This window comes from Chrysochloris asiatica, unplaced genomic scaffold (genome assembly GCF_000296735.1).
Source record: "Chrysochloris asiatica unplaced genomic scaffold, ChrAsi1.0 scaffold00047, whole genome shotgun sequence".
NCBI lineage: Eukaryota > Metazoa > Chordata > Mammalia > Afrosoricida > Chrysochloridae > Chrysochloris > Chrysochloris asiatica.
Genome location: NW_006408565.1, coordinates 6,001,243 through 6,011,514, shown reverse-complemented (window position 1 = coordinate 6,011,514; position 10,272 = coordinate 6,001,243).

Below are 10,272 nucleotides of genomic sequence, written 5' to 3'. Positions count from 1 at the left end.
GAGTTACGATATTGGAGGAGAATATTGAAAGTGCCATGGGTTGCCAAAAGAACCAATAGATCCATTTTGGAAGAAGTGAGGCCAGAGTGCTCCTTAGAGGCCAAGATGGCCAAACTTCATACTTTGGACATATTGTGAGGAGGGAACAGTTGCTGGAGAAGGATATCATGTTTGGTTAGGTGAAGGGTCAGAAGAAAAGAGGAGGATCCCTAACGAGATGGATTGGCCAAGTGGCAGCATCGATGGACTCAAGCGTGGCAACAAGAGTGAGGTTGGCCCTGTTTCAGGCAGTGTTTCATTCTGCTGTGCATAAGGTGGCTATGGTTCGGTACTGATTCAATGGCATGTAACAACAACAACAACAACAACCTCAGTGAACTAGCAACCACTCAACATCTTAGAGTGAAGTCAACAAATCAGCCTACAGCCTCATAATAACAGCAGTAACTAGCATATGAGGATTTAGGAACTGGCATAAGAAAATCATGTTAGAATGGATGAATTCACTTATTCATTCTACAAACATTTACTGAGTTCCCACTGTGAGACAGGATTGATGGGTGCTCTGGATGCTGCCATGATAAGACAAACTTGGTGTTCCCCTCACGAGTGTTAATGTCTAGCAGTAAGCAAAAATCCCTGGATAGTGCAAATGGTTAGCTTGTCCACCTACTAACCAAAGGATTGGAGGCTTGAGTCCATCCAGAGGTACCTCAGAAGAAAGCAGGGTTTTGAACCAGTTCATTCACGTTTGACCCCTGCTGAGAAATTATCTTTACAACCTAGATATACTGAATCAAATTCTACTTTTTAAGAAGATCCCTCAAGTGATTCTTATTGAGTATTTTTTTTTTTTTTTTTTTTCCTGAGGATCTTGTTAAAATGTAGGAAAGGTGGCAGGAAGAAAAATTGAAAGAGGGTTAATGTTTCCCTTGAGTATCACAGAAAAATGTAGGGTTCAGGACTGTGAATAGCACGACTCTCACTCTATCAAACTGGTTTATGGGGGCATGGAAGGCATCCTGGAGGAAGAGGTCTTTCAATTGAGCCCTGATGAGGAAACACAGAGTCCAGAAAGGGGCTGGCACAGAACATTCCAGACAAGTCTCATGCTGGACCACAGGAGCGGTGGCTCCTTCCCTCTCCCTTCCTTGTGCTCTCCACACCTCCGGCCCTGCTCCTTCCACACTAGCTCACTCTCCCCAACAGTGATTTGGCATGAGGGACTGTTTCCTCAGACACTCAAGTTTCTGTTCTCACTCATACTTCAGGTACCAGTTCATAGGTTCCCTTCTCAGAGCAACCTTCCCTATCCTGACAGTCTAAAGTTATCATGATCCAACCCTGCCTGAGTCAGTCCCAATCCCATAACCCTGTCTTACTCTCTTGTCAGCCTCCATCACTGCTGGAATCAGCTTGTTCATATATTTGTTTACCATTCATTCCAGTCTCCCTTTTCTAGAGCTCACTGGGGCAAGGATCTTTCGTGTTCACAGTGGCACCTGGGGGCCTGCACAAAGGAAGGCTCACCTTCCAGAACTTGCACATAGTAAGAGCTGATATATTGTGACCTGCACATAGTAGGGGCTCACATACGAGGGCCTGTATATTCTAGGAACTTCCATACCAGGGCCTACACATAGTAAGGCTCACATACCAGAGCTCTGCACATACTACAGGCTCCCATGCCAGGGCCTGCATAAAGTAGGGGCTCACATACCAGGGCTCTGCACAGAGTAGGGGCTGACATACTATGGCCTGCACAAACTAGGGGCTCACATACCAGGGTCTTCACATACCAGAGCTCTGCACATACTAGGGGCTCATATACCATAGCCTACATGTAGTAGGTGTTCATTATGTGTCATGGTAGAAATGAACCTGAAGTTGGCCCTTTCTCTAGAATCTCAGTTTCTCTCATCAAGAACTCAAGAAAGAAACTTGAGTGGCATCCTGAACAATTTGCTGCTCTTGAGCAGAATCCTCACCTCACCCTTGAGACCCTCCCAGCATTCAGCTTCCAGGGTGATGGCACTTCTGTGGCACAGAACTGGCAGGTGGGAGCTAGGCAATTCTCTCCTGATTTCTTCTTAACTTGTCCCCTGTAATTTTTTATTGCTCCTCTCTGGGCTCCTAATAACAGTCATATTTTGAGAGTATGGAGAAAGAGTGTTAAGGTCAGTCAAGTGGATAAATCACATTTAAAAAAAAAAAAAAAAAAAGGTCCAAACACGGATTTATACAATAGCCTGTGACAAACGGATCTTCAGGGGACAATCTGGCAGGAAACATCCATTTTTCCAAAGGGCGTTTGGGCTCTGGGAGAAATAATGAGCTTTTTTAGGATTCTAATTATTCCCCAGAGCTGATGGGCTGAATGGCTGAGAACTGCCATGTGCTCAGCCCTCACGTTGGCATCTTGGGATCTATTCTTGGTTTCACTGGTAAGTGCCCTGCTCCTGAGGACTGTCAGTATTTGCAGTGTGTGTGCTGCCTCCCTGCTGACCGGAGCACCTCTGACTGATGTCTCTAGGATGAGTCATGTTGTTGCTGCATCCTCTCCCAGCCAGTGCCCAGCACAGAGAAGGGAGCACACAGGTATTGAAGTCAGAGAAGCCCGAGCACCAGACATCCACTCATTAAGAGGTGATGGGGGAGAAGCTGTCTTGCTGCCCTGCCCTGTGTTCACCATGCTGGTGGAACAGGTAAAGCAATTGGAAGAACAGATGATGTAGAAAGTATGACTACTTTGCCTTAACCCTTCCAAAACGGAATTATTTTCTACTTTGAATGCTTGTGTGTGTGTGTGTGTGTGTGTATGTGTGTGTGCTGAAATCATGTGTTTTGGAGTCTTGGTGTGGCACTGAACTGCAAGGTCAGTTTGAACAAGGTCAGTGGTTCAAACTTACCAGGCGCTCCTTGGAAACACTATACAGGGTGGCTCTGAATTGGAATCAATGGAACTTAACAATAACAACATGTGTTTTCAGTAATGAATGGTATTTTGAATGAAATGAAATATTCCAAAGTAATATAAGTTTTGATACAATTAGTGGGACACATGTGTCCCAAGGGGTCTCTGGTACTGGTTAGATGAGGCCTGTCTCTTCAAATTGAGGCAGTTATACAGGCATCCACAAGATGATAGCTTTCACTAAAAGTGGAATAGCACATTCCCACTAAACCACAGGGGTGGAAAACATAAGTGAGCATTATATGAGTGGGCTTCAAACAGTTCATGGAAAAATGGAATTAAAATGAATTGTTTCCGTTTCAGGAAGCCACAGTTCAGTGAAGGCAGTATAGGATGGAGAACTGTGTGGGCTTCCTTGTATCCCTTCCTCCCCAAGCCCAGAGCAACCCCTACTTTTCATACAAGTGACCCCATCTCACCCCTCCTTCATGAACTCTGGAGGACTCACTGCCCAGTGGGGCCTGGCCTCCACAGCTTGTCTCTGTCATCCCATCTTTGGTTTAGCTGAGTTCCTGCCCCTTGCTCTGCAGTCTATCTAGTCTGGGCTTTTCTATCCTGGAAGAGGAACTCAAGAGCCATGAGTTTTAGTTTCTCTGCCTTGTCCATCTCCACTGACTCTACCTTGGACCAAACCCATCAGACCCTACTGGACCGTAGAAGAACCCCCAATGCATCTCTCACCCCCTCTCAGATTAAGAGGGAGCTTTCAGAAAGCTGAACCAAAATGAGGTCCTTTGCTTACAATTTCTAGTGTATTAAAAATAAAATCCAAACTTGTCATCATGGGATAACAATCAGGTGTTGGCAGGGAATAGATGACCAGGAAAAGTGATGGGGTGGGGAGGGTTCATCAAAGAACTTTTAATGGAAAGACACTTTACCAAGTTGTGGGCAAGGGTTGGGGAGGTAGCTAGGAGTGAGCAACAAAGAGCAGGTACTACCCTGCCTGTCATGCAGAGAGCCAAAGGAAAAGACTGTTCCCTGAACCCCGAAGGGGCCTCAGTCATGGGGAAGTGCCTCATGGGAGCTGGGACCATAAAGAGAAACATTGTTACTGCTCAACAGGAGGGAGCCAGGGAATAAATACCAGAGTCCTCTCTTCTCTTGTCCATTGATATCATCTGATTCCTTCAGCATCCAACAGAAACCTGAAGGCACAGGAGCCCTAGTGAAACCATCCATGCAGGGGAAGAAGAATGGGGAGTTGACCTGAACGGGACACTTAGAAGACTGCAGCACATGTGATCCCTGAAGCCCAACCAGGTCTGTGTTTGACCTCATCTCTTATCCTCTGCCCCCAACTCACTGCCCTTTTAAATACACTGTGATTTCCCAACTCCACAGACCTGCCATGCCCTGCCCTGATTCTTTCTCAGCCCTTTTCCCTCCTCATCTACTAAACACCTTCTCATTTCAAATATCACCTCTTCAAGGAAATCATCCCTGACCTAACTCAGGACCAGGTTGAGCCCTCATATCCCTTTGATGGCACCATGGCCTTCTCCGGGGCAACACTCTCTACTGGGGTAGTTCATTTCAATGCAATTAATTAGAAGACATTTTAATCCCTTGCCAGGATACTCAAGTCTTGGTCACTGCTGTATTCCTTGTGTGTGGCTTATTGTGGCCTTCAATAAATATGAGACCATGTTTCCCCCTGTTCTAGAAGATGTATTGGTGTGGCTGTCCTATTGATAAGTCAATTTGTGATAGGTAGGGTGTGGTTGTGACAATGAGGAAAAGAGATATCAGTAGACATCTCCCTGAGGTTTGGGGGCTTTCTCACAGCTGAAGACCTCATCTGGGCCTGGGTCTGCCTGGTCATTGGACTGACCCCTAGTTGTTTTTAGGTATCATTGAATTTGTTCTGATTCATAGTGAGCCTATGCACAACAGATTGAAATCCTGCCGGGTCCTGTGTTATCTTCACAATCATTGCCATGAGTCGATTGTTGTATCCACTGTGTCAATCCATGTCTTTGGGGGTCTTTCTGTTTTGATGCTGCTCCTCTATTTTACCAAGTATGATGTTCTTTATAAAGTGAGGATTGTGAGTCTTCGTCTAATGTACTCGGCATGTTATCAACGGGGAACAATTCCTGTTCCTTTGATGCCCAGTTCATTGACTTATTTCTCTTTCTTCCCTTCCTTTTCCTTCTTTCCTTCCCTGAGCCTTCCCCATCCCCCACTATTTACTGAGTTAATCCTTTGGGCAGACCCTGTGTTGGTTTGAAGGTTCTAGAGGATGTTTCCCTGGAGGTTGTCCCACTGGCGGGGGTATCCCTTTGTAGGTTATCCTGAGGGATAGAGACATACTGCAGGTCAATAATACAGGTATGGGAATGATAAGAAAGGAAGCAGGGGCATACAGAAGAAGACTCACCCTAATCTGCTGGGTATCTGGGGCAGGTGGTCAGGGACCACCCCTAGAGAAGGTAGCTCCTGATCTGAGTCCTAAAGGATACCAGGAGTTGCCCAGATGATGTAATAGGAAAGGAATTTCTGGTAAGGAACAGCATGTGTGATGAGTGCCCAAAGGCGAAGAAAGAGGGTGGGATACACACTGAGAACTGCAGCCAGGGTGAAGGGCTGGTGGTGAAAAGTGAAACTGGAAACATGGGTGGCCACAGATTCCCACCCTTGACTACATGTCTTTTGCTATGGTGGTGTTGCTCCTTCTCTGGTTAGAAGAGCCTGCTCCCCACACCTTGAATCTGGGCCAAGCCTGGTGACTTGTTTCTGTCAAAAGAGGTCAGTAGGGAAATTATTTCTGAGAACCCAGTAGCCATTACATGCACAGAAGCCTGAGCTGGACCGAACTGGCCTCTTGGAGGATGAGGGCCCATGCAGAGAGATATCAGTCATACAAGGCAACCCAGCTGATCCAGTTAAGCTTCATACAGGTGAACGAGGCCACCCAGCCCCAGAGAACAGTCCCAGACAGGAAGAGTAGCCCAGTCAACCACAGAATTTTGTTAAACAATAAGTGCTTGTTGTTCTAAGACAATGAATTTGTGAAAGTTTGTTATGTGGCAGAAGCTATGGAATGGCTGGAATGGATGGACTAAATCAGGGAGTTTGTCACTGTGCCTATGAAAGTAGGCTCTGGTACCAGATGGCATAGGTTCAAGTCCCAGATCTTCCACTAATCATCTGTGGGGCTTTGGGTAATGTACTTCATTTTTGTGTGCTTCAATTTTCTTATCTGTTATGTGGAGACAATTATTCTTCAAAGAATAATATGAATACAAAACATATAAATAAATATAATTTATCTGTCTGCACATAGTAAGTAACCAGAGAAACGCTATCTGTTGTCCACCAAACTTATATTGTGGTTTCTCACCTTCCATCTCTGCAGACCTCTCGAGCTCTGGGTAAATCAACGAATTTGGTTTCCAGTATTGACTGAGCTGATCCCTGACCTGGGTTTTTGTCCTGCTTGTAGGGTGACAACCACTCCTGTTTGTCCTGAACTTTCTCAGTTTGAGCATTGAAAATTTCCTGTCCCAGGAAAGCACTCAGTACTAGATAAATTGGTCACCCTACCTTTTCAACAGCCCCATAATTCTAAAGAAATTATGGTCCTGAAACTATGGTCCACCCAGGCCCACCCAACTATCCTAAGGTGGCATAGTTTTTTCTCCTTTTACAGCTGAGCGCTTCTTGGTTTTTAATCAAACATCTGTAACATGCAAAGAGCTCCAGAGGGGAAGGCAATTCCACATGCACCTGAGACAATAGCCATATTGTGAAGATGTTTCTCTAAACATTTGGAGGCCTTTGGGTAATGACTGCAATGAAACAGCATTAGAGAAATTAGAGACATTGGTGTTTCTACAGCAGGCCATTTGGCTTTATGTGACATTAATACAGCATCAAGCCAACTCCTTAATAGCTTTCCAGTCTGCTCTGAGATCCCTTTGCTTTGTCTCATCCCCCCATACTAAATCCCAGGGCATGGGGCTTCCAAGGATGGTGGTCTGAGACTGACCTCCCTTGGGGACCTATGAAAGGGGACATGCAGAGAGTCAATGTGTCCAGAAAGGCTGAGGTTGAGTGATGTAGGTATCAGGGGGATATGATTATCTCATCAAATCCCTGTTACTAATGTCCCCTTCCCTCATATAACTGTACTAAATCAAGGGGGCAGGCAAAGGGGGCACAGCTAGACATACTGTGATAACAAAAAATGAGTCTTATTACTTGAAGCCCAGGAGAGCCTCCAGCAAAGGAGTACAGGGCAGGCTGCTGGGCCCACACCCCAGGTGGAGTATGAGTAAAAGAGGCTCTTACTAGATCTGATCCAATTCTCCAGAGTAGGAACCCAGCGGGGACATGTGGCCAACCCCTGTGTCTTGCTGAATGATGAGTGCTTCCATGGAATTGACTATGGCTGTGATAATAGTAACAACATCACCAATGATGATGGCCTTTTTCAAATGCCCACTGTGCTAGGCTACCCAGCACAGAGCTCACTTGCACTTGCCAGTATTTGGGGCCAACTGGAAACTGGAAGTATCCCTGGTATCCTGGGTAGGGACAGCACTGCTCCTGGGTGTAAGAATTTCCAACAAGGGCATCTGGCTGCTGTAAGCCTAGCAGCCTGCCCTCAGGTTGGTCATGGTGATTATGTGCCATGGAGTCGGTGCTGACTCATAGCAGCCCAGCATAGGGTATGTGAGGCTGTAAATCTTTACGGGAGCAGAAAGCCTCATCTTTCTTCCACAGAACAGCTGGTAGTTTCAAACTGCTGTTCTTGAGGTTCGCAGCCCGACTTGTAACCACTACACTACCAGAGGAGTGATATCTCTTCCTGCTTATGGCCTATTCAGAGCTCCAGTGTTATGAAGCACTGGGGAAGCTAGAGATGGTAGACTATGGGGCAGTTTGGTTGGGTATGGCTCCTGGCCCAACCGTTTACCAGTTTTGAGGTCTTAAAAAATGAACTCTACCTCTTGTGCTTCAGTTTTGGCATTTGTAAAATGGGGACAATAAAAGTCTCTATGTCATAAGACAAGCACTGATCTCAGTTTGTTGTACTATGATGGCTTGTGTGTTGCTATGGAACTGCAAGCTATGTCACCATTATTTTAAATACCAACAGGGTGACTCATGTGACAGGTTTCAGTGTAGCTTCTAGACTAAGACATATTATGAAGAAGGAGAGAAGGGCCACTTTTGGAAACCTTATGAATAAACGTATTGCAGATGACATATTGCATTGGGCAAATCTGCTGCACAGGAACTTTTTAAAGTAATAAAGAGCAGAGATGTCAGTTTGAGGACTAAGGTGCGCCTGACCTAAGCCAAGAACCTCATATGCATGTGAAAGCTGGACAGTGAATAAGGAAGACCATAGAAGAACTAATGCATTTGAGTTATGGTGTTGGAGGAGAATACTGAAAGTGCCATGGGCTGCCAAAAGAACAAACAGATCTGTGTTGGAAGAAGTGCAGCCAGAGTGCTCCTTGGAGGCCAGGATGGCTAAGCTTTGTCTCTCATACTTTGGACATATTGTCAGGAGGGAACAGTCGCTGGAGAAGGATGTCATGCTGGGTAAGATGGAGGGTCAGAGAAAAAGAGGAAGACCCTCAATGAGATGGATCAGCCAGGTGGCATCATTGATGGCATCAAGTGTGGCAGCGGTAGTGAGGTTGGCCCAGGATCGGACATTGTTTTGTTCTGCTGTGCATGGGGTCGCTATGAGTCGGTTCCGACTCAGTGGCACCTGACAACAACAACAATGAATAAACATTATAAAACTGCCAAATGTAGTGCCAGAAGATAAGCCATTCAGGTTGGAAAGTACCCAAAAAAGACTAGGGAAGAGCTGACTCCTGAAAAAGTAGACCTTAGTGATGTGGATGGAAGTTTCCAGAATCTTCATTTGCTGATGAAGCACAACTCAAGATGACAAGAAACAGCTGCAAGCATCCATTAGTAATAACCTGGGATGCATGAAATACGAATCTAGGAAAACTGTTGTTGTTAAGTGCATTTGAGTCTGTTCTGACTCAGTGACCCTGTTTAGGGTTTCCAAGGAGTGACTGGTAAGTTTGAACCTTGCAGTTCAAATCAACCTTGTGGTCCAGTGCGGTCCTGCAGCACCACATAAGAACTCCTATTAGAAGTTGTCAAAAATGAAATGGAATGAATAAATATTGATATCCTAGACATAAGTGATGACTCATCTGTCAGTGTGTCATATTGCAGTGACTTGGGTGATTCTGGAAGCTATGTCACTGGTATTTTAAATACCAGCGGGGTCACCCATTGTGAACAGGCTTCAACAGGGCTTCCAGATTAAGACACACTAGGAAGGAGAGACAGACTATTTGTGAATGTTTAGCCACTGAAAACCTTATGAACAGCAGTGGGATGTTGTAATATGTAGTGCCAGAAGATTAAAACATTATGAATAGCACCAGGATATTGTCAGCTAAGTGCCAGAAGATGAGCTCCTCAGGTTGGAGGGTACTCAAAATACGACTGGGGAAGGGCTTCCTCCTCAAAGTACAGTTGACCACGATGACTGCAGTGAAGTAAAGGTTTCAGGACCTTCATGTGCTGACAGGGCACAATTCAAAATGAGGAGGAACAGCTGTAAATATCCATTAATAATCAGAACATGGAATGTAAGAAATATGAATGTAGGAAAATTGGAATTGTCAAAAATTAAAAGTTCATGGAATGCAAACAATTTATAGCCTAGGATGAAATGAACTGGAATTGGCCGTATTAAATCAAACAATCTTATGAGTTACTATGCTGAGAATCACAAATTGAAGAGGACTGGTGTCACATTCATCATCAAAAAGAACATTTCAAGATCTTTCTTGAGGTACAATGCTGTCTGTGATAGGATAATAACCATATGCCTGCAAAGAAGAAGAAATGAAGAGGTAAAAAGCTTAACATAAAATGTCAAAGGGTAGCTTTAGAAGGCAAAGTCAAATATAATAATGAAATGTGCAAAGACCTACAGTTGGAAAACCAAGACGGAAGAACACTCTCAGCATTTCTGAAGCGGAAGGAACTGAAGAATAAAATTTAAGCTTCAATTAGAAACATTGAAGGATTCTATGGACAAAATGGAGTCCTGGTGTGGTGCTGTGGATTAAAGCACTGGACTGCAAAGTCCTTTGAATGACAAGGTCAGCGGTTCAAGCTCACCAGCCTATCCTTGGAAACCCTATACAGGGTTGCTATGGATCAGAACTGACTCAACGGCACTTAACAACAACAACATGAACAAAATATTGAATGATACAAAAAGCAACAAAAGAAGATGGAAG